General features: G+C 44.5%; 1 protein-coding gene across 15 annotated transcripts in view; it reads left to right on the forward strand.

Moving 5' to 3' along the window:
* Positions 1-1,679: 1,679 nt before the first annotated feature.
* Positions 1,680-20,407, forward strand: part of CALD1 (caldesmon 1) — a 201,184-nt gene continuing 182,456 nt past the window's right edge. For 5 of the 15 annotated variants that reach the window (XR_014502607.1, XM_083401934.1, XM_083401958.1 and 2 more), the window contains exon 1: positions 1,680-1,993. The gene's annotated coding sequence lies outside the window, so the exon portion shown is untranslated. Of the gene's footprint in view, positions 1,994-12,190; positions 12,241-20,407 lie in introns of those variants that run through there. The other 10 variants (XM_083401937.1, XM_083401939.1, XM_083401943.1 and 7 more) reach the window with 4 other exon arrangements.

A 20,407-nucleotide genomic window follows, 5' to 3' on the forward strand; every position in this document is an offset into this window, starting at 1 on the left:
TCTAGAGGCTTTCATTGTAGGCGTTAGTTATTCATTTGGCACCATCAGTATAAATATATTGTGTTTAGAGACTAAGCAAAATATAATTCCTGTGCAGAGGAGTCCAAATTTAGACAACAGAAGCGGAGTACAGAGGGGAAAAGTAGAGACGGAGGAGAATAAGGGAGAAGCGGAGGTAAGAAAATTGTGCAGAGTAAAGGGAGGAATTGAAAAGGAAAGAATAACAAGGGCTTTTAGTGAGCAAATGCTTCACTGAAGTTCACTAACATGCTAAGTGAGAGAATATTATTATCTCAGAAAGGAACACGATTCCTGGTTCTTCATTGGGGATGAGGAGAGAGCACTGTAAATAGTTATTAATTTAAGATACTAATTCCTACTTTATCACAAAATTCCAGGTGGCTATACATAACCCCTCCCCATACCCGTTAACCTGAAGTTGCCTACAGAAGGGGGAAAATTTGCATTGCACCCATCTCTCCCATTGTGTCCTTCTAAGGGGCAGCTGTTGGTGGCCCCTTCCACTATTAGGGGTAATGGTGACTTGCCCTGAAATGCAACCTTTTATCCCCACCCCCTCACCTTGTAGTTATGGAACAGCCATTTGCTTATGATGGATTGTGGCTGACTCAAGATATTTTGCTGCCAGGGGCAGAATAGAAAATGGCAACCTTCTCCTCAAGTCAAGCACGATGGTACACAAGGCTGACCAAGTAATGTTGGCACCTGGGGTAGAAAACCCCACAAGTGACTCTCACTCTTATTGGGAAAATAACCAACAATTTGTTGCTGTTCTATGACACCCAAAGTCAGCTACAAATTTTTTCCTGATAAATTTGTGCATCTTGACTAACAGACAAATATTTTTACAAGCAATTTCCCCTAATATTACGCATTTTGTAGGTTATTTTCACTAGTGCCTTCATTTGTTTAGACCCACTTCCCCAGTGTGTGCATTTTTGTAAACATTTGTTGGAGAACTGTGTCGTAAAATTCAGATGAGTGTGAATTTCGAAGGACTCCTTTGTTTTGGTTTTGCATAAGTGTCAATTTGATAGATTCAGCTTTAAAAAAACCCCAACAACAATGCCATGAGAAATATGCAAGGACTATAGAGTTATTTTTTTAAAAGAGAAATCAGCGTATTTTAATAGTTGTACATGCAAATGAAAATGCTTTCTTCTCTGTTCAAAATGCTTCTAAAGCCCGCTAACTCATCTTTTTCACTCTCCCCTCCACTTTCCTTTCCCAGCAGATTCGAAATGATAAAGGAAATACTTCTAAAACATCTGGTATTCATTCCCAAAATACAGTGTCGCTGTATTTTGTTTGTGTCGAATGCCTTGCTTTTAATTTTATCCCACCTCCTCCTCTCCAAAATGAATGCATCAGTAAATATGAAGAGACCGATTCTCTCCCCCCCAACCCCGGTTTTCCAATATATTTCATTTTTAAAAATATATATATATACACACACACAAAAAAAGCACCCTCCATTTGTGTTCAACAAGAGAGCCTCTTTCTCCAAGATTAACATTTCTTATGATTGTTCCTGACAGAGGATTTACTTTCAGAGGCCCTGCGAAGGATAACCAAAAAAGGGCATGGAGCAAGACAGTTTTGGCAGCTTGTGCGAATTTTCGGAGGTTTTTAGGTCTTGGTTTTCTTATGAGTGGCTTCCTGAGCGTGCCTAGGGAATGACAGGCATCCCTTCAGGCTGGCTGACCCCACCTTTGGCTGAAGCCTAGCCATTGGCTGCTTATTAGAATAAATTGAGGACAATGCATACCACTGGCTGCCAATTTTAAACATAAGGGATATGTATTCACTTAGCACTGACTTTTGGGAGGGGCCAAGGAGAGAGTTTAGTTCCATGGACTAGGGCTTGCGGGGCTTAGACTGCCTGGGTGCTTCTTATGCTCTGCTGCCGCCGCTGGGAAACAGCCAGAGCCTCACTGCCTAGACCGGTCTGAGAACAGTTTCTGCTGCTGAGGTAAGGGCTCAATGAACGATAAATAAATCCAGAGGGCTTTTTTTCTTTTGCACTTGCACTGTGGATAATTTGCAGGAGCATTCCCATTAAAACAAATGCAAAGCAAGCATTTAGAGGTATTGCAAAGAGCGCCTTGCAGCTTTGCAATGATGCTCAGCGTTGAATTAACGGAGGAGGAATGCCAGAGTCTGATGTTTCCCGGAGATACTTTTTTTTATTGTGTATGTGTAAGTATGATGGGTATGTTTGCACAGAATGAAGGCTCCGTGCAGCGGGATTTCTTACCTGTCTGTCATTGGGAGACGGATAACAACTGCCCTATTAGATGGGGTGTTTTAGCTCCCGTTGTAACAGGGCTGTTAATCTCCTTTTTAAAGCGTGGGGTTTTTGTTTCAAAACTTGAAGAAGAAAAGCTGCACAACTGGAAACTAGCCTCTCTCTCCCCAGCCCGCCCCGGCTTTTTAAGAGTCCAAAACCTGGGCTCTGAAAAGCTTAGCAGCAGAGAGAGAACGCAACCAGCACAGACCTGGCAAAGCTCTGGTTAATGTTATGGATTTGATATGTTGCTGAAACAGATGTCTCGCTCCGACTGTCTTTCATAAAAGAGGAGCTTTGTTGAAAGTAGTCTCCATCCGTTTTTAGTTTTTAGCCTTCCACATGTAATGTTGCCTATTGCCAGGATGTTTCTTATGAGGCAGCCTTTCCGGTTAACAGAAGAAATGTTCATGGGTGGAACTGGCTGATAATAAAGTGAGTGTGGGTGGGTGAGCCAGACTGTCGCTCTGCAAAGACTGGAAGCAGACGTTTAAAGCACTCCTGACATGCTCTGATGACTTTGTGAGTAGAAGGTGATGATATTCTGGAAAGCACAGAATTTCTCTTAATGCTAGTAATAATGGGAGCAAAGGGGTGGAAATGTCTAAAGGAGACAATATCCTTCACCCAGAACCAAAGATAATACATGGGTATGTAGTGTTTGTTTGCTTTTGTTGAACAAAATGGCTTTCTTTTCTTTCTTTTTGGTAGCCCAAGCTTCCTTTTCTTGGTATGTGGCTGTGCCTATATTTTGTTTTTGTTCATTGTGGATCTTTTTTGCCCTGGAAAACGGACTATGTAGGCGAAAGCTCTCTTAAAAACATCAAGGACAAGCTACCAGGAACCTCCGCTGAGCAAACACCTTTAAATTAATTTGAGATGCAGGAGAGGTGTGCTCTCCCAGAATGTGCTTTTTTCATAAGATCATTGCACACATTCACATCCTTTTGGTAGACACCTAAAAATGTAATGTGTGAATCAGACATGTGTTGGGCAGTCTTTGTATCACTTGGCTACACTTGTCACAGAGGCAGCTCCCTGACCAGGGGATACCCAGTCACAAACCTGGGTTCACTGCCCCATTATGCATGGAAAAGCCCTTGGGTCCACTTCACATGTTACAGTTTAGATATAACTTACAAATGTAATGTGGGAATGCATCAGGCACTTGAATCAGACAGTTACACTTGGGAGGGACTTGCAGTTGGCTGGTGGTAAGCCTGGGTTTCCCCCTGAACAATGTGTGAAATTGCCCAAGAAACAATGGATGAGATCTAAACCGTCAACACAATGATATATGCAATAGATAACACAAACATCAGAACCATGTCTGTTTCATAAGGACTGCCACAGCATGCAGTTCATTAAGCAATGCTGCTTTTAAATTCAAATTCCTTTTAGCGGTGCTTACAACTTATAAGGGAGTACAGTGCCTTGTAAGTGTTGCCTCTGTGGTCCAATGTTGCCTTCAACCTACCAATCAGTCTCTTGGTCAAACTAGGCATGATGTATGAGCTCTGGGTGTGGAAATTCCAACTGCATTTCCTTAAGTTGTGATGTGACTCCTGATAGTGGATCAGGGCTGCCACATCAAGGCAGTGGACTTTTTAGCTCTTTGCCCTCCACCTGATTTCTAAATCAACCCTGCCCCCCCAAGCTCCTATTAATCATGAAGGGGAAAACTTATTTCCTTCTGCATGAGCATCTGGACAAGGAATGGGGCAACTGAGAAGTGGTCCAGTCCAGTCTTTCACTCTTGGCTTCTGGCAGAAAGATGGACTGGACCACTTTAACTCCCAGTCATTGTCTCTATGCAGCTTAATCTTCCACACAGAGAGATGTGTACAGGCCAGGTGCATATGCAGATGCAACAGGGGCACTTGGGATGCTGAAGCAGCATAATTTAATAGCCTTACTTCAGCTGATTTTGCAGTGGATCTGATTTGCAAGTGAGTGAATGAGGATAGTTGCAGAAAGGGATTGACAAGGTGCTGAATTTGCAAACGGGTCATTGGCAACAAGTGTGCTTCCCCCCCACTTTCCCCAGAAATTGGATATTTGGATCATAGGATTCAACTCATAGGGGCAGAGGAGTCTTTGGCTCCCCAATAACATTTTTGAGGAAGCTGCACCGCCCCCAAAGTTGATGGGCATTGCCATTCAAATGGTGTGTGTACACTGCATCATGTGAACGACTGGGCAGGGCTTACCTGCTCCCACCAATATTTTGTGCAAGTGGGCACTCCTGATCTGGATGAAATACGCTGACAATTGCATGCATGTGGAGAACTCTTTTTATGATTCACATCCAGCTGGAAGCACCTTTGTTAATAAAACAATAAAGGCTTTGTTCTGTAATAATTAAGGGCCAAAGCAGCTCTGGAATCAGGAACATTTCTCTCTCCAGTTTGGATCAGGGACATAGTGCTGGTGGGGGAAGGGTTAAGCATGATCTCACTTGCAGTCATTTTTCACATTTAACCCTTCCACAACCTCTTTGCAGGTATGTCCCCCTACCAGCGTGGCAAATAGCAAATTGGGAGGGGTGTATGTGCCAGCACTGCAACACTGTTGGCTCAGTGTATGGTTGCCCCATATGGTTACCTTTAAGAACTTCAGGTTGGAACATTTGGGCAGTGAAGTGATCTCAGGTTCTGGACTGGCTCCACCCACCCAAGCTGGCGAGGAAGGACTATAAAAAACTTCCTGTTTGGTCTGAAGCCTTGCCTGAGCAACAATGCTTTCCTAATTCTGGTATGTTTCTGCACTGCTCTTGGTGAGAACCCTTTGTCCCTTGATGAGGGCTTATCTCCTGTTCCCCTCTGAATTGCTGCCTGCAGCTCAGCAATTTTAACTGGGGGGTGAAATTATGGCATATTGGCACATGGAGAGTTAACTCTTCCACATCTTGCACTGTAATCCCAGTCCAAATCACACTTGTTATTAAGTTTAAATAAATAAATGTGAAGATCCTGAGTGTGGGTCCTCTGCATTGTACCAAGACGCCCCTTCAGTGTTGAGCTGTGTGCCCCCTCCTGTTATTTCTGTTTCAAAGCCTTTGGGAGGAAGATGAGGGAAGGGGTCACAAGGCTGTCGCTATAGCACTGGAAGTTAGAATGGTGCATATTCTGGTTTCTCTTCAGATCGTATGTCTTTGGTCAGAATGTGTTGTTCATATTAACTTTGGTTTGCAAAAAATCCTTAGTATTTGCGGACGTTAACATATTTTCTATTATTTTCCTGTGATGTGGGTACTAATGTATCGATGACGAAAGTGGACCCTGCGGGTTGTTAGGAGAGGTGTGTTTTGGTTTGTGTATTGGGTCGGCATCCCTCTTAATGGACAGTCCAGCAGGTTCTTCTCAGAAATATCTCGCCAAACATCTTTGTCACCTGATTTGGAATATGAATTTCTCCAGCTCATAATGGTTGGATGTATTTCAAATCGAGCACAGCTTCAATTAGAAGTTATTATCTGGCTCAGAATGTGATAGAAGATTGTTCACATGCACGATCCGCAACCCCATCAAAAACACTGCCTGTTTTTTGTCTGAATCGTAGCTCTGCAAAAGGCCTCCAGAAGCTGTTTTTAGGCTCCAAGAAACTGCAGCTCTTCAGCAATTAGCACCAGGCGTGGCTTGGGAAAGAACCCAAGTCTCCAGAGCTAGAAAAAGAAAGCTCATAAATAACTGTTTTGAGTCAAGCTGAGTGGAGTTCACCTCTGACCAGTTCTTCATTTTCTGGTTGGGTGCCACAGAAATTGCAGCTTAGCTCAGACCTTCTCCGTATCTATAAGGAACTGTATTGGTGTTCCCTCCCTCATTGTTGTTGTTGTTGAATCGTTTAGTCGTGTCCGACTCTTCGTGACCCCATGGACCAGAGCACGCCAGGCACTCCTGTCTTCCACAGCCTCCCACGGTTTGGTCAAACTCATGCTAGTAGCTTTGAGGACACTGTCCAACCATCTCGTCCTCTGTCACCCACTTCTCCTTGTGCCCTCAATCTTTCCCAGCATCAGGGTCTTTTCCAGGGAGTCTTCTCTTCTCATGAGGTGGCCAAGTATTGGAGCCTCAGCTTCAGGATCTGGCCTTCCAGTGAGTACTCAGGGCTGATTTCCTTAAGAATAGGTTTGATCTTCTTGCCGTCCATGGGACTCTCAAGAGTCTCCTCCAGCACCATAATTCAAAAGCATCCATTCTTTGGCGATCAGCCTTCTTGATGGTCCAGCTCTCACTTCCATACATCACTACTGGCCCTGCCTCATTACTGTGCGCCATTTGCATAGATCTGAAGGCCTATAAAGGGCATCCTATATTGTACTTCTAGAGCTTTATGATGCAGAAATACCACATGGTGGGGTACTGTGCACACTTAGGGTTCCTTATCACATGGAGTATCTTTTTTAGGTCTATGTGTCTACATGTGAAGGTCATGGGCAGAGCCAGTGGTGTGGTCCCACTCTTCTTTCCCACCCCCTTCCTCTGCATTCCTTCTACCCAATGAGAATATTTGAACAGGGCTTTTCCTATCATTAAAATAATGAAAGCTGTGTTCAAGGTGCTGAATGCTGTGTTCTGTACAAGCTCCAGCCCTTCTGTGGAACACACACAGTGCTTTTGAAGTCTATTGGTTTCAATGGGTTTTTTTTGTTTTTGTTTTAGCAAACTGGACTTCCTCAGGAGTTTACATTTATGGAGTTCTTTCCTTCCAAGTAATATGAATGTGGACGCGGAAAGTTTATCTTGGGACAATTGAGGGATTTAGTCCTTGTGAATTCCTATATGAAATGGCCTTATCAGGATCTCTTGGACTAATGTGCAGCTCGGGACTTAGGCATCCAACAGATTTTCCACATCTCCAAATTCTGCAGTTTCTGGATGTTCATCTGTCAAAATACTCACTGAAATATGTATTTTGGAAGGAGTTTTGTTTTTGCATTAAAAATAAAAATAAAAAACCAGATGAATGTGGAAAGAGAGTGGAATGAAATTATGGGCGAAAACCTGAGAAATGTATAATGACCAGAAGTTGGCAGATTCAACCATCCCTAACCTGGAGGAAGGATGTGAAATTGGCAGCATTCCCCGAGTAGCAAAGGTAGCCTGCATTTTTGTGACAGTCTCCGTTCTCAGGGACTTGGGGAATGACAAGCAGCCTGCGCAACTGGCAAGGCCAAAGGGAGCATCCTTGTGACTGCTCTCACCAGGGTTTCCAAGCAGAGGAGAGCCTAAGGCACAGATGGGAAACCTTTTCCACTTCAAGAGCCACATTCCCTCCTGGGTAACCTTGCAGGGGCCACATGCCACTGGTGGACAGGGCCAGGAAGTAAATTTTATCTTTGTATGGTAGGATTGTTTCCATACATACAAGAAGGTTGGCGGTTCGAATCCCCGTGATGGGGTGAGCTCCTGTTGCTCGGTCCCTGCTCCTGCCAACCTAGCAGTTCGAAAACACATCAAAGTGCAAGTAGATAAATAGGTACCGCTCTGGCGGGAAGGGAAACGGTGTTTCCGTGCGCTGCTCTGGTTCGCCAGAAGCGGCTTAGTCATGCTGGCCACATGACCCGGAAGCTGCACGCCGGCTCCCTCGGCCAATAAAGTGAGATGAGCGCCGCAACCCCAGAGTCGGTCACGACTGGACCTAATGGTCAGGGGTCCCTTTACCTTTTTTACTCTATCCAGGAAAGCAAAGAGGCATCACCAGAGTTCATGGACAGGCTACACCCTTCTGTAGCCTTCGACATAATATCATGGAGGTTGCTAAGAGAGGGAAAATGGGGTGGAAGAAGTGGCAAAAAGATGTGGGAAGAAGGGAGAAGATGGAGAAAAGAAGCAAAACAACAACAACAAAACCCTGCAAAAGGAGTGCCCTCTCCACTTTTGACTCTCTTCCTGCCCACTGCTGGCTTTGCTTTCAATATCAGCACCAACAGAACAAGACCACATAAGCACACGCAAAACTTTGGCATCAGCCTTAACTTGGGAAGGCTGATTATTCTTTGGGAATGAAATTTGATGTGCTATTTTTTAAGACGAACCTATTGATGAGACTAGAATTTGTGATCTGAGCAACTGGAACCAGGACAGGCAGTGGTGGGAAAGTACCCTAGTTGGAAAAGCTTTGGCTCTGTGGAAACTTCCACTACATATTTCAATGCTCTGCTCATACCGATAATAAATAAGGGTCCTCTGAGAGACGCTGCGCAGGGTGTAAAAACAAGACAATAAGCAACCCGCCCGTTTGCACATTCATTGGTTGGATGTCCTTAAATAGGAAAAAAGGGGGAATAATGGAAATTGGCTCGTAGAACTGTGTAGAACACCATGTCTAGTCATAAATACTTTTTAGCTTGGAACTACCCAGAGGTTGTGGGATACGTCAATATGTATGCATGCCCCCCTCACACCCGCCACACACACAGATTGACAAGTTACAACGAAACCCAAAACAATGCTGGGAATATTGCCCTTAAGAATCTGGTAACTCAGACTTGTCAGCAACTTTATATTGTAGTTTTAAAGAACACAAAAGACAGAAACAACAGATTTACGAGGCAAGCTTTCTTCGCACCAGCTAATCCGTGGGGAGATATGATCAGCATTGCCATAAAACACGTTTGTAAATAAGCAATTCCGCAGGCCTGGGATTTTGGAGGGGGCTTTTGAAACGTGCCCTCTCTCCTTTTTAAGAACACAATTACTGGGTCATATGCATGACCCATCTCATCCACTAGTTTATTTCCAAGCGTGGCTGTTGGTGGATTTGACAGGGAAAGTGTTCAAGAACATGGAGCAGGGAGTTAAGCCAAATGTTCAGGGGTGTTTTGAGGACAGACTTGATGGGAGAGAAACGGAATCACATGGCCGTTCTGAAAGGAGAGGGAATAAAGAATAATAAGCAGGGTCCTTGTGGAAGTATATTGGAGGAGCACAGGTCACAGGAAGGGTATAATGAGAAATAAGGTGGTGAGGGGAGATTGTAGGACAAGTACATTGAGGGATTTAAGGGACAAAAGCTTGAACTGGATGCAAATGGGGTTTGAGGAAGGGGTTCCTATGGTTTGATCAACCATCGATATGCGTGCCTTTTATTTTTTTAAAAGGTGAACAGATAGTATATGTTGAAAATACTCACATTACTCAGGGGTTTTTTTGTTTGATTGCAAAATTGCTTGGAAAATGCTTAACCATTATTATTATTATTATTATTATTACTCAGTGACCCCAGTGATCTTGAGCCTCTCTTGGGTTTTGAGCAGTACACCTGTTCTGGAAGTGAGATTTTTATTTTTATTTTAGTATTTTATTTTCAATTTTTCTAATAACAATTTTCTTACACATAGATATCCAATCCAAATTTGCATTGATTGACTGCCCCCTGCCCCGGTTTCCAATTTTTTATTTTATATTTTTCATTGCTTCTAATTATTTTCCCCAATTAATTTCCAATTATTTTTCACATCATAATCCGGCCTTCAGCTCATAAATGCTGGAGCAATCCTGCTAATGTTTCCACGTTCTTGCAGTGTTCTTTAAAATAATCCACAAAATTTTTCCAATCTTGATTAAATGAAATGGAGTTGAGATTTTAAATCTGAACCATCTTCCAGTTCCACATAAGCAGCTCCTAAGCATGAGATCCTAGGGACGCGGGTGGCGCTGTGGGTTAAAGCCTCAGTGCCTAGGGCTTGCCGATCAAGAGGTCGGCGGTTCGAATCCCCGCGGCGGGGTGCGCTCCCGCTGTTCGGTCCCAGCGCCTGCCAATCTAGCAGTTCGAAAGCACCCCTGGGTGCAAGTAGATAAATAGGGACCGCTTACTAGCGGGAAGGTAAACGGCGTTTCCGTGTACGGCTCTGGCTCGCCAGAGCAGCGATGTTACGCTGGCCATGTGACCCGGAAGTGTCTTCGGACAGCGCTGGCCCTTGGCCTCTTGAGTGAGATGGGCGCACAACCCTAGAGTCTGTCAAGACTGGCCCGTACGGGGAGGGGTACCTTTACCTTTAAGCATGAGATCCTAGCCCTCAACCATGAATAATCTGTACTGGCAATGATCCAGTGAAGCTGGAGACACTTCCATACTCTGTTGTAGCCTTCCTCAACCTGTGTGCTGGCTGATGCTGATGGAAGTTGCCATCTGGAGAGGGCACCAGGCTAGGGAAGCTTGCTCTCTTGCTTGAAATATTCTTCTGAGGCAACAGTTGGCATCGCTCACTTTTCCAGCTTGAAAGTAATCACAATAACCTTTCCGTTCAGCTTGCTCACGTTGACAGCTGCCTCCCGAAGCTTCGGTTATCAAAGTGGCTTCAAACCTTTCCGGCGTTCAAGTGCCTCAGAGCTCCTGCCTGGCTCGCTGTCTCCTTTGCTCCTGAGTGGCCATGGGGGAGACAAGGAGGTGTCCGATTTCCTATGAAGGAACCAGGAAAATCCCACAGCGGGGTGTGGCAATCACACAGGGTCCCCAGACATTTCACCGTCTATTGATCCCTGTGCCACCACTTTATTTCTTGCTGCCACCACCCAGGCCCTACCAGGTACAATACTGAGTCCAGTCAGGGTTAAATTGGAACATAAACTTCTGTTTATTTATTGCGTTTTAACAAGCGTGTGGTTTCATAAACGGTATTGGTCCATTACAATCATGGGGTGCCTATCCAGATCTATAACTTCCGCTACCTGCTCTCACTCACTAAACCACCTCTCAAATGTCTTCCTAGTTCCTAAATGTTCCTGACTCAGCTTATTTCGCTGGACTAACTCAACCTACCCACAGACTCTATTCCAATTCACTCCCACTCCAACCAACCACCCAACTCCCAATGAACTGTCCCTTTGCCCCTCCCAGAGCTGGTTTTATAGTCCCTCTGACTCCACCCCCTGGGTTCTGATTGGGTAACCTGTTTAACTATTTCACCTCCAGCACTCTCATATGTTAACGTCACACGGGGATGCCTGGATCTAAATCGCTTTTCGGGGTTGCTGGTGGCGCAGAGGTTTCTGGGTGGTGGTGGTGTAGATAGCTAGCTAGAAAGGGGCAAGATTTTAGATACGGGCACATGGAACAATTTTAAAATTAAAATAAAATCAAGACTCCTTGTGCTCTACTCCCCCTTTCTTCCCACCCAGGGCAGCCCAGCTCTCTGGCTGCACCTCAGAGCTGGCACGTCACACCAGGCAGGGCCTCAACATGGGCAGCTTCTCCTCCTCTTTGCCCACTCTTCAGTAACCACTATCAGCTGCCCAAGGGAGGAGACAACAGAGGGGCCACAGGATGCTCCCCTATATCTTCCACTGCTGCTCGGGACAAGCATGGCTCACCCCAAGCTCGGTGGTGGTGGCGGCACTGGTGGGGAAAACAGGGACATTCCAGGATCAAATCAGAAGCCAGGATGGTTTTTGTAATTCTAGGTCTGTCCTGGAAAATAGGGACACTTGGAGGGTGTGGGATAGTCTGCCTCTGAAAACTAGATACAGTGGTACCTCAGGTTACATACGCTTCAGGTTACAGACTCCGCTAACCCAGAAATAGGTTCAGGTTAAGAACTTTGCTTCAGGATGAGAACAGAAATTGTGCTTTGGTGGTGCGGCGGCAGCGGGAGGCCCCATTAGCTAAAGTGGTGCTTCAGGTTAAGAACAGTTTCAGGTTAAGAACAGACCTCCGGAACAAATTAAGTACTTAACCCGAGGTACCACTGTACTGGGAACAACAAACAGCTTGGGGAATCTACGAAATGCTGAATTAACAATACCACTGATGGCACACAAGCCCTTTGGATTTCATGGGACCTGTAGGTATATTTAGAGCCAGGGTCCTAATGCCCAAAGATGGCTCCGTTTTTTAAAAAAAATTTTAGGAGACTTCTGTTTAATTTCCTTGGCAGTTACTACGTTGACCACAGAAAGGCACAAGTATTCGGCAAACAGATTCTTCAATCAGTAAGTAACTTGTGGTTAGGATTTAAGAGCTTTTCGGTCCCGTTTGTAAACACCTGAGCCCATCATTAACAGGTCAAGGATAACTGGAGCTTTGGAGCACTTTTTATGTACCTAGGAAGGCTCAGTGTAAATACAGCAAATCATAAGAGGCAGGCTGTGAAAGTCATGAGCCATCGGACTGAATAAAGCCTGCCAACCATGTCTCGCGGGCTGCGAGGTCCCCCTAGATTGTGGAATTTGAGGAGGACTGCAAAAATAGATATCTTAGAGACTTCCTCTTGGGCTGCTTAGGGGCTGGTTTTGGTGTTTTTGGCTCAGTGGCTCATAAGTTGTGGAGGCCTGTGACAGGGAGAGAGAAACAGAGAGACAGAGGACAGAAATGCAGACTGGGCGAAAATGTCTGCCTTTCCAATTTCCCCAGTACTGTATAATTTCAGGGAGGAGTGGGTGGATGGAAAGGTGACAAAGCTGGCGTAAAATTTACCAAGGACTCAGCTACATTAGTAAAAAAAACAGCAGCAGCTATTTGAACGTGCTATGAACATGCAGCACCAGATGGCGCCGGAGAGCAGGATATTTTAAAACACGATTTTCCATAGGGATTTTTTTCTTGTGTTAAAATGATCTAATTTCTGACTTATTTATAGCGTTCCTCTCTGCCCCCCCCCGAGTTTAGATCCACCATCAGTGGTGACAGTCTTCCCAGGAGTCATGGCAATTGCAAGCTGCCATCTTCTCTCTAAGGAGTTCCTAAAGCAGGGGAGGGAAATCTCAGGCCTAGGAGCTGAATGCAGCCTTCCAAGCTTCTCTGGGCCCTGGGACTTTATTCACACCACATATCACCCTGGCTGTCTGCCCTCTACCCAGGGCTTAGCCCTCACTGGTCTTGCTTGAGTGTCATTGCCTGTCAGGACTGTGTCATTGAACTCTGATACTGCCTTTTGCTTGCCTGATGGAGGGTAGGGAGGGACAGGTGAGAGTGTGAAGAAAAACTTGCCCAGTGTATAAAAACATTTATATTTATTGCTACACCAGCTTTGGCCACTGGCATGTGGCTACTGGAAAATTGCCCAGAAGGGAATGCCCTCCTCAGACTGAAAATGATTCCTATCCTGACCTAGATTAAGGTTCTAGGCCTAGTTTTGTTCTCACAGTTTAAGACAGAGCATCTCCTCCAAAAATTCACAAATGAGATTCGAGCAGTTTATTTGAGTGAAATGCGAGACCAGTTTCCTGCTTTGAAAAATTATTTATGGGTTGTTGATGGGTTTTCTTTTTGCTCTTCTTCCGGTTATTTGACCCTAAAATAATGGCAAGGCCATCACAGCATATGTTCATCAGACTCCACATTGCAGCAGTTAAAATTCAGCATTCCTGTAAAAAAGAAAAAAAGAATGTTTTTGAGCTCCCAGAGTGTCAAATACCATCTTGCAATGAACTTAGAATCTTGATTAGACTGACACACAAGGAATTTTTATTCTCCGTGTATGATCCTGTACTTCAATTCCTAGATTCCAGTTCCATATTTTGTGGTATCTGTCATATTTAGGGCTCTGTGTTTTAATTAAGATTAACTTAACTGCTTGGGCTTCTGGAGTATCCTCACTTAGATTCTCTGTTTTTTCCTCTCTGAGTTGAAAGTGCCCTTTCTCTAAATCACAATTCTTAATAACTATTAGCAGCAGTTGGAACAAAAATTCTTAGGAATAATACACATTTAGCTGTGAAGTCCTTTGAAATCATTTATTGATTTGTGACAATTATGTATACCCCACCTTTCAGGATGCCAATTCTCCCAAAGTATTTGGAACATGACCAGGCACTCAATGTGTGGTGTAGTGGTTAAGAGCAGTAGTCTCATAATCTGGGGAACCGGGTTCGATTCCCTGCTCCTCCACATGCAGCTGCTGGGTGACCTTGGGCCAGTCACACTTCTCTGAAGTCTCTCAGCCCCACTCACCTCACAGAGTGTTTGTTGTGGGGGAGGGAGGGAAAGGAGATTGTTAGCTGCTTTGAGACTCCTTTGGGTAGTGATAAAGCAGGATATCAAATCCAAACTCCTCCTCCTCCTTCTCCTCCTCTCTTCTTCTTCTTCTTCTTCTTCTTCTTCTTCTTCTTCTTCTTCTTCTTCTTCTTCTCTTGGGATTCTTGCACCAGTTGCGAGTGTGTGCATTGGGTGGCTGGAGTCTAGTGGTCTGTCTTTTCTGCCTGCCTCTAGTGGACATTTGTACTGCTTCATATTTCAAGACTTTGCTGAGTACTGGGTTTTAATTGTGGCCCGCCAGCCCCTGTGGATTTAGTGCCTCGTTTGATAGGGAGGTAGGCCTTTCTCCCTGTTCTTCAGAGAGCCATCTCCAAAGAGCAGGGGGAGCTCTTTATCTCCTGAAAGGGAGATAAAAACCCTTCTGCCTTTTCTTTAGAGATCTTCTCTAAAGGGCAGCCAAAGGGATCTTCTATCTCCGGTCTTTAGGACTAACACCACAGTACAGAGTTTTGAAATCATAGAATCATAGAGTTGGAAGAGACCACAAGGGCCATCGAGTCCAACCCCCTGCCAAGCAGGAAACACCATCAGAGCACTCCTGACATATGGTTGTCAAGCCTCTGCTTAAAGACCTCCAAAGAAGGAGACTCCACCACACTCCTTGGCAGCAAATTCCACTGTTGAACAGCAAATGAAGACCTTTCCCCTGCTTTTTAAGATTAAAAGGCAGCATTTCTCCCTCCCCTCTTTTAGTACTAGAGTAGGTGGAAACTCTGCCTTTTTGTATAAATCCTGAAGCAGATCTGTGTAAAAAGTGAAGGGAAGAAGCTGGGAGATGCTGGTTACATGTGCCCTTGCATACATGTGCGTGCATGACTATTCATGTGTGTGAGAGGGATGGAGAGGGGAGTATTCTGTGTCGTGTGCTGTGCTTTTTTTTCTGGGGGGTACGCAGGGGTACGCATACCCCCTAAACATTTTTTGAATCAAAGTTTGGCCTCATTGAGGGGCAGTATTTCAATATGAGTAGGAAAATGAGAGTACCCCTAAACATTTTTTAAAGAAAAAAAGCACTAGTCATATGTGTGATGGATGAATGTGTGGCTTGTAAGTCTGCATGGGCATGGACATACATTGGCCACTCCAGCCACTTACCTGTGGCCCTCAGATTGGTAGCTGACCATCAATAGATATCACAGATGTTTGATTTTTGAGGTGAATAAGATGCTAAAACACTTAATTGTCCCTCCATGATCTCCTTACAGCTCCTTTTAATGGTTTAGTCATAAGTTTCATCCTTATTCTAAGGCTGTAGCATTAACATATTGGCTCTATTTGGGGACAACAAATGCTGTAGTTTATTGTTACGGGAATCAGTTTAGGCAAGCGTTGGTTTTGCATGCTCTTCCACTCCTTTCTCTTCCTCTGGTACAGACATGATCAAAATCTTTGCTTGCCTTTCTGATTAACCACAGTTTAGTGTTACATCCCAAACTCATCTTTACACAGTCATCTAATCCTAAACTCTTATTTCTTAGTAGATGATCTAGAACTGTACTAACTACTTAAATAACACCACCGTTAAACATTCATTATCCTCCTCACCATTTTTTAAAGAATGTTCCCATGGTGATCCTTTGAAGTCTTAACCAAAGAATATGATTCTGTATAACATTTTGCAAGTTCACTCAGTGGTTGCTTCTCTTTCCACTTTGATTCCTTCTCTTGTTTATATAGGCAAAATCAGTGTTTTCCTCTTAGCTTGTTCTCTGTGCCAAAATCTTCCCAAGTTTGTTCCCACACTAAAAAATAGTTCTGCAAAAGCCAAATTTTATCTATTTCAACCTTTATACTTATACAAATATGTCAGGGTATCATCTTTGCCTATTTTGTGCGGTGTTTTAAGTGTTGTTAATCTTTTTACATTACTTCTCTTTCCCCGTTAGTTTCCTTCCATTCCTAAAAGCTGCAACAGATGCGAAAAGCCCTCTTGCAAAAACTAGAAATTAAACACGTCTGATGTCATACAGTATTAACTTGCAAGAAGCGGTTGTATTCTTCCTTTACTTGCTTAACTCATCCACACTTCCATTTGACCCTTGATTTATAGTCATGAGTCTGAGAGGTTCCTCTTTTTTTGTCCCATCTCTTTCCCTGGGAAAAACCTGTGATTTACCTGAAGTAGGGGCCATATTCACATCCTGCACTCAAAGAACTATTGATACTGATTTAACTATCTTCTTCCCCCAGAGAATTCTGGGAGTTGTGGTTTAAGAGTGCTGAGAATTGTTAGGAGACCCCCATTCCCCTTATAGAGCTACAGTTCTCTGAGCAGTTTGACAAGCAATTGCTCTTCCCAGCAAAATTTAGGAATTGCAGCTCTGAGAGTAGAATAGTGCGTTGTGGGTTAAATCACAGAGCCTAGGACTTGCCGATCAGGTGTTCGGGGTGAGCTCCCGTTGCTCGGTCCCTGCTCCTGCCAACCTAGCAGTTCAAAAGCACGTCAAAGTGCAAGTAGATAATTAGGTACCACTCTGGTGGGAAGGTAAATGGTGTTTCTGTGCGCTGCTCTGGTTCGCCAGAAGCAGCTTAGTCCTGCTGGCCACATGACCTGGAGGCTGTACACCGGCTCCCTTGGCCAGTAAAGTGAGATGAGTGCCGCAACCCCAGAGTCGGCCACGACTGGACCTAATGGTCAGGGGTCCCTTTACCTTTAACAACTCTCAGCACCATTAACAAACCACGCTTCCATAGTTATTTGCGGGAATCCATTATTGCTTAATGCAGTGTTTCAAATATACTGTCTGAAGGTGTCTGGAGTGTGTTTTCACGTTCCCTGAGGTCAAATGATAGGGAGCTGAGGCTGCCAACCACAGGAACAGATATTACCTTTCTTCTGCCCTCTGTGCCTGAAGAGGATTCACTAAGCTCAGTCTCCATCTCAAGCCATAAGGTTCCCAGAGTCTCTGAGACTACACTGAGCCGAGGCTCCAGTGCAATGCAACTTGGAAATCTTTTGAAACCACCACATGGGAGTTCCTCACATGGTGATACAATGGTTTCATATTGTAAGTTTTTATACATTGAGTTTTATATGCTGTTGAGAGTTTTCTTTAAAAAAAAAAGTGTTAGAAATGTTCTTAAAACAATGTCTTCATCAGACACGGAAAAGCAATGTGGAATACCTGTTTTGCAAAAGGGTTCTGTTCCCTGTATCGCATAAGAATAAGCAAATTACATCAAATTTCACCCCACAGGAAAGGTGAAATCCCGACAACAGTGTACCCTCCTCGCTTCTGGACTCTGTAGGTGATCTATGGTGCTTCCTCATAAGAACTTTTTGAGGTTGGAAAGGCCTACATATGCATAAAAAAATAAAAAGGTTATGAGGTAAAGCTTGAAGAACCTGGGCATGCTTAGTGTTGATTCATTTAGACTGCATTTTGGGGTCAAACTCTCCCAGTTGTATAGTGTGGGGGGCACAGGAGTGGTTGCCCAGGGTGGAAATTGTTAGGGGGTACAAAATTTCAACACCCGGTGCTGCCTCAAACTCTTGTGTGCTTCTGTTGCTGGGCTCTGTTGAAAACAGATTCTCCATGCAAACGAGGAAGTCACCTCTCCAGACAGCAGGACGACTCTTCTCTTCTTATCTCTGTGGCTGTGATCTCCTGCGTGATGTGGACACCATGAGGCAGTTGTATACACGTGCCTACTCTGTCTCTTTCTTTCCCTCCCACCCACACCCTCCACACGGCCTTGGGCACTGGCAACCCACGCTACACCACTGAACTCTCCCAAGGCGGCTTCTGACATATAGACTCATACTATATAAGCCACAAGTAATTTAGAACCATAAAACAATAGAATTAATAAATAACAAGTACAGGCACTAATGCTAGACACTAATGAGATCTGGCCCAATAGAAGCAAAATAAGCTGCAGAAGTGAAGGATCGCTATAAAATCACCATGTAAAGATAAAGGAGGCACAAAGAGAACACATAAAAGGATATGTGCAAAAAAGAGGGAGACTGCTCACCTTTGTCTATAGGGGACATTACAGCAAGGAAGGTTCTAAAATATGGTTGGAGGACTGGAGGAGGAGGGTGGGACTGGCTCCAGGATTACAATACAAAGCCATCTAGGGAAATAGTGGTGTTCTCCCTTGCCTTCCCTCGGCTTCCTTGGAGGTCTGCTGGGAAATAGTTATGTACTTGATGTACTGGTTTGGCCTATCCAAAGGCAGGTGGCTCCAGTCAGGCCCGCGCAGTTGTACATTAAGGGCTGTGGAAAGGCCTATTCCCCACGAGGCGAAAAGGGTACCTCTCTTGAGTATGTGATTTATGCGCCAGATGTGACTCTGCCGCGATGCAGGTGTGACCAGCTTGAGCTGAAAGGCAATTCTGGAAGGAGACAGATTGCCTCATTATGTAATCAATGTAAATTATGGCTTGACTTTTACATGTGTAGAGTATAAAGCTAACACGCACCACTTGCGCCGGCCGTTTCCGAGTGTACATGAAAGAGAACCTGTGCTCGTCAGGCTTCCAGGAAAAGCATATGGGTATAATGCACCAATTCAGCATTCATAAAAATATATGAGACCTCTGCTGAGGACAGGGTCCTGAAGGCAATTTCAGAATTCCACCCAGATGAAGTCACGGATTGTTGCAAATAGAATATTAATGCGCTTTCCTTCTTCTGTGTAATATTAATTAGAAGGTAAGGCATCAGCTGAATGTGGCATGCCTTGCTTTTCTAACATGCTCTGGGATCTCTCGAATTTATCTTCAGTTCCCATGCTCTCTGACAAGGCACACAGAAAATATGACAGTGCAAATCTAAACAGTGCTAAACAGAAGCTTCTGAAGCAGCGGCAGGGTGCTGCCAAGTTGGTATGAACCTCCTTAGAAGGCAACAGAACACTTTTTATTTTTATAAAGGCACTATGAACATATAGGGGCTCATTCCACAGGCCTTAATGCACAGCAGCCACCCACCTGTGTGGTGCTTGTTTCTGCTAGGCCGGAGACCTAAGGGAGCTGCAACTGATTTGGGAAAAGGCAGAGCCCTTCATACAAGCTTATTTTATTTCCCTATTGCAGGGGTGGGCAACCTGTGCCCCCCACGGACATTGTTGGGGCTACGCCTCCCACCATCCCTGACCATTGGCCATGCTGCCTGGAGTTGATGGAAGGAAGTTAAGAGTCTAACAGTGTCTGGAGTGTCATGGGTTCCTTATCCTGGTCCCATTCCCTGTGGTCCAACAGGTTTTGACCAAAAGCAAAAGTGAGATGAGGCTACATACCATAAACAGCTATCTTTTCTTAAACCAGCTTTAGCTGTCTGGAAAAATAAAATAAAACAGACCAACCCCCCCCCCCCCCTATTGTCCATCTCTAGTCTCAATGACATTAATAACAGAGTGAGTCTTAGGCTTCAATCCTAAGCATATTTACTTGCCACAAGCCCTTTGAACTCCATAAGCTTTGCTTTTTCTGATAGACATGTTTGTATAATTGGACTGTTGAGATGCACCCCAAAATGAAATACTCATTTAACCTTGGAAATATTACGATGCATAATTTGTAGTCTGCGTTTGTTTTCTCTCTGTTGTGACTCTGTTGTTGAGTAGCTTGGTGGATTCTCTTCACAATATGATCCAGTGTGTTTTGCTAAAACTGCTGCAAAACACTCTGCTCCTGTTACAGATATTGGTGTGAATTTGTAGCCCTTGGGAAAGTTACATTTGGGGAAAGGCTGTAGCCCAGCAGTAGAGCAGATAACTTGGTGTGCAGAAGGTCCTAGGTTCAATCAACGTAGAGCATGAGGAGATGCGAGTTGGAAAAACTGGAGAGTCTTGGTCAGTTAGTGTGTGGATTAATGGTCCAGGCAAGCCTGTGTTCCCATGTAGATTTCTCCAATGGCCATAGCAGGGATGGCCTGGTCTTCTTGATCATTATTACACAGGCAACTCCCTGTTTGCATGGGATAGGCACATGCGCAACTGCTGACATGTGCGCCTTTCAGTTCGTATGGGGGTGGGGTAGGCGTTATGCGCACCCATTGGACACACACGGTGCCTCGGAACGCAACCCCCGAGTAAATGGGGAGTTGCCTGTACCGGGTTTCCACAATTTAATTCTTGTCTTAGTTTAACATAAAGCAATAGAAACAGTTAGAA

The sequence above is a fragment of the Podarcis tiliguerta genome (genome assembly GCF_965153285.1).
Source record: "Podarcis tiliguerta genome assembly, chromosome: 10".
NCBI classification, from domain to species: domain Eukaryota; kingdom Metazoa; phylum Chordata; class Lepidosauria; order Squamata; family Lacertidae; genus Podarcis; species Podarcis tiliguerta.